Raw genomic sequence first — 4,980 nt, 5'->3', positions numbered from 1 at the left:
ATGGGCGGGCGTGGCAAGGTGCGCCATCATGTTCTAGTGTGAACAATATTGATAAGCATGGAGTTGATCAGGACCAACCATACTAGTACTTTCTTTCTTTCTTTTGCAAGGGGGAAGAAGTTGCTGCTTGCTAGCTGTCATTTTTATGTAGGCTACTGTCCATAATAATGGGGACTGCAACAGCCCTCAGTCAAGAGTCAAGACCGGCAAGATCATTATCAGGTAAACTTCGTGGAGCATAGAAATCCTTGCCTTCTTGACTTTTCTCATCCATGGGTCCTATATAGGAACTGCATATCACGCAATTGGCAGTTCGACACAGGCAGCAAGGCATAGCTCTTCTTCACAAACCTGCAGCAGCAGGAAACAAAAGGTATGTAATTCACCCAGCTTTACTTCATGTAGCAGAACTCCTTGTGACCATCTGTGGAAAGCACGCGCAATCTTGCAGTTGCAATCTTTTAGCACACGCAAAACCACGAAAAGATCTTGTTCTACATCATTGTGCCATCATGTTTTTCTATTGTCACCATACGGGAGCTAGCAAATGGATCTAGTAGAAACTGAAAGCAATTCACCAAGTATACGCAGGAGCAGCATATATTCCTATTTTTGCCGGTTGTGGTTTCTTTTTTTATTACGGATTTATACGTACCGAATCTTAATAAATATAGCTCCGAGCATCATAATGATGTGGAGGCCAGGGATTATCCTCATTTTTCAGAAAAAATATATTCCTAGGAGCACGGTTCATGGAAGAGAGAGAAATTGGAAACCATATAAGGTACTATATATATTATGAGAAGATCTTAGACCAGTAGAACGCTGGATTCAAAGAACACAATCTTAGAACCCTCGTAAAACAGTGCTAGATTCTCGTAAAGAGAGAGCCACCCATAAAAATGAACCGAGGAAACTCTCTCTCTCTCTCTCTCTCTCTCTCCCTCCCTCCCTCCCTCCCTCCCTCTCTCTCTCTCTATGTGTATAGCTCACAGTTCCTTCATTTTTTTTATAGTGTGAACGATGCTTCCTGTTCTTCTGCTGCTTCTCTTATCACAGCCCGCATCGAGTTCATCTGTCCAGGCAACAACAAGGACATTCAGAAACAGGACTGACGGGGATGCCTTGCTGGAACTGAAGGCAAGCCTAAACAATCACCAGGGACAGGGAGTCCTAGATGCATGGAACACAACTAGTGACTTCTGCCGGTGGCCTGGTGTCAGTTGCAGCCTTAAGCATAAGGACAGGGTAACGGTCCTTAATCTCTCCTCAGAGGGCCTTGCAGGCACAATCACACCTTCCATTGGGAACCTCACGTTCCTGAAAGTTCTAAACCTCAGCCGGAACAGTTTGGGCGGTGAGATACCTTCATCGACTGGTCGCCTGTCTCGGTTACGATATCTTGACTTGTCCAAGAACTCACTTCATGGCGCCATGCACCCGACTTGAAGAACTGCACCAGTCTCAAGGGCATCAACCTCGGCTCAAACCGGCTCACCGGAGAAATCCAATCTTGGCTAGGAGGCTTGCCGAGCCTCCGGGCCATAACCCTGCAGAAGAACAACTTCACTGGGATTATCCCGCTATCACTGACCAACCTCTCATCGTTATACAGGATAGAGTGCTCCTGGAACCAGCTTGAGGGTACCATCCCTGAGGGCCTTGGCAGGCTCGGTAGTCTTGCGTTTGTGGCCTTTGATTTGAACCGCCTCTCAGGCACCGTCCCCTCAACTTTCTTCAACCATTCCTCTCTAATCGGCTTGAGTTTGGCGGTAAATGAATTGCACGGCACACTGCCCTCTGACTTTGGGAATAGCCTACCAAATCTGCAGTACTTGCTCCTTGACGCCAACCACTTCACAGGAAGCATTCCAGCCTCTCTAGCCAATTCAACCATGCTCTACTTTGTAGACATCTCCTTTAACAACTTCGCTGGACGTGTGCCACCAGAGATCGGGAAGCTTTGCCCACACATGCTCTCTCTCTCAACAAATCAGCTCAAGGCAACTAGTGCTGAAGGCTGGCAGTTCATGACGCACTTGACAAACTGCACACGCCTCCGTTACCTTGACCTTCAGGGCAACATGCTCGGCGGCGTGCTGCCGAGCTCTGTTGCCAATCTATCAGCACATCTAGAAATCCTTTACCTTGGATTCAATGAGATTACTGGAACAATACCACAAGGCATTACTGAACTTGTAGGGTTAAGTCTGTTGCAGCTCTCTAATAACCGTTTTACCGGTGAATTGCCTGGCAGCATTGGAAGGCTAAATTTGCTAGAGGCCTTGTGGTTTGAAAATAACCGACTGAAAGGGTCCCTGCCATTCTCCCTTGGGAACTTGACGCGGCTAGCAAGTCTTTACGCAGAGGGCAACAACTTTGAGGGGCGTCTTCCAACAAGCCTAGGGAGCCTCCAGGAGATTACTACAGCCAATTTTTCAAACAATATGTTCACAGGTCCATTGCCTAAACAGATCTTTTACCTATCTTCCCTGACAAACGCCCTGGATTTGTCAGATAATTATTTTGTTGGTACACTTCCACCAGAAGTTGGCCTCCTCACAAAAGTTGCATACATGTACATCTCCAACAACAACCTGTCAGGGCCCCTGCCCGATGCACTGAGCAATTGCCAAAGCTTGATACACCTCCGGTTGGACCGTAACTCCATCAATAGTAGCATTCCTGCTTCTGTGAGCAAAATGCAAGGCTTGATATTGCTAAACCTTACCAAAAACACACTCTCCGGTATGATTCCTCGAGAGCTAGGACTCATGGATGGCATTCAAGAATTGCATCTCGCACACAACAACCTGTCTGGTCATATCACTGAAAGCTTTGGGAACATGACATCGTTGTATCGGTTAGACCTGTCTTTCAACCGTCTTGACGGCAGAGTTCCATCACAGGGTGTGTTCAGTAACGTGACAGGGTTTTCCTTTGAAGGGAACTCGGGCCTCTGTGGTGGCGTCTCAGAATTACATTTGCCCCTATGCCCGCCAGAATCCATGGAACATGGTCTAAGGAAACGTCATTTGCTGATGAAAGTAGTTATTCCAATTGCTGCTGGCATCATTATAGGCTCGAGTCTGATTCTTGTTTTCTTCACAATAAGAAAGAAACCAAAAGCTCAATCTGCAACCACTAGGGGATTCCAATTGGCAGATGACAATTATCCTAGAGTTTCTTATGCTGGATTGGTCCAAGGAACAAATTGCTTTGCCACAGACAATTTGATTGGTAGAGGAAGGTATGGATCTGTGTATAAGTGCGGTTTGCTGCTAAAAAATACGATGACCACAGTTGCTGTGAAGATTTTTGATCTTCAACAATCTGGCTCCTCCAAAAGCTTTCTAGCTGAGTGTGAGACTGTGAGGCACTTAGTAAGATACGCCATCGTAATTTGGTCAGTGTCATCACTTGCTGCTCAAGCTTGGACTCAAACCAAAACGACTTCAAAGCCATTGTGTTTGAGCTCATGCCTAATGGGAACCTAGATAAGTGGCTGCATCCGGATGTACATGCATCGCAGCAGCTGCAGGGCTTGACAATGGTGCAGAGGTTAAATATTGCCGTTGATGTTGCTGATGCACTAGATTACTTGCACAACTGCGAACCTCCAGTTGTTCACTGTGATTTGAAGCCAGGCAACATTCTTCTTGATACGTATTTAGTTGCTCACATTGGGGACTTTGGCCTTGCAAAGATTCTCTCGGATCCAGAAGGGGAGCAACCAATCAATTCAAAGAGCTCTATCGGAATAAGAGGAACAATTGGATATCTCGCTCCAGGTAGCTCAAAATTTCTTTAAACAGTTCTACTCTCATAACAGAAATTTTGAATGTCAAATCATGCTGTTTTGTGTATGCAATGTAGAATATGGCGAAGGCAGTCAAGTTTCTCCATCTGGAGATGTATACAGCTTTGGAAGTGTCATCCTCGAGTTGTTTACAGGCATGGCACCTACTCATGACATGTTCAGAGATGGGTTGACCTTGCAAAAACATGCCGAGAATGCATTTCCAGATAAGTTAATGGAGATTGTTGATCCTGTCTTACCATCCATTGAAGAAAAATCTGGGAGTAGTTTGCAGAATCAAAGCAACAGAATGGAGGATATCTGCAACACCATGTTCTCTATCATAGAAGTTGCGCTATCGTGCTGCAAGCAAGCACCAACAGAGAGGATGTGCACGAGAGATGCAGCAGCTGGGATGCGCAAGATAAGGGATAGCCATGTTAAAAAGAATACAAGTTAGCAAGTCATAGTTAGCTGCGTAGATACATACTAATGTAAACCATGCATTAAGATAGCCAATGGTTGGCAATACACCATTTTAGCTCCAAAGAATAATATTGTTGGTTTATATAGGACAAAACCTATTTACACGCCTAGGAATTCCAGACATGGGAGCAAGAACGAACTGTAGTGCAACATATGGAATTTCTGGAAGTATATGTAAAGTATTGTTGTGCTAAATCAGGAATACTAGTAAGATGCCCGTGCTGCGCCACGGAATTACAAGAGATCTCGCGGAACATTGTTTACTCAAGGGTCAGCAGCCTAGTGAACAATAAAAGATGTACCAAGATCTTGATCAAAGTGATGTTATATCATTGATAGGTACACATTGAGCAAAATCAAACACATGGTTTCCAACTAATATACCCCCTTGTCCAAGCCAAACATTTTCTTCCACATTTTCAACTTGCAGAAGATTTGTCACAGTTTTCTCATTGCTCTCCCATATTAAGGGGACACACAAAAAAATGTGACAAATAGAAAATCTATCCATAAACATTTGGCAATTGCACCAGACAACTTTGATTTTATTGACATGAGTGAATAATGTAGAAAACACCGAAAAGGCAGAGGAGAAACACACAGAATGCCCGAGGACCACCAAGCTAGATTACTATTACTGAATGATGTGTCGTGCGCCGGTATTCTTCCAACATTGGCTTCGTCAATGGCAAGCT

At 44.8% G+C, this 4,980-nt stretch overlaps 1 pseudogene; it reads left to right on the top strand.

Moving 5' to 3' along the window:
* Window positions 1–266: 266 nt before the first annotated feature.
* On the top strand, window positions 267–4,736 carry LOC123063384 (probable LRR receptor-like serine/threonine-protein kinase At3g47570; annotated as a pseudogene).
* The last annotated feature ends 244 nt before the right edge of the window (window positions 4,737–4,980 follow it).

Source organism: Triticum aestivum, chromosome 1A, assembly GCF_018294505.1.
Source record: "Triticum aestivum cultivar Chinese Spring chromosome 1A, IWGSC CS RefSeq v2.1, whole genome shotgun sequence".
Lineage (NCBI taxonomy): Eukaryota > Viridiplantae > Streptophyta > Magnoliopsida > Poales > Poaceae > Triticum > Triticum aestivum.
This window is presented reverse-complemented; position numbering and strand designations above follow the sequence as displayed.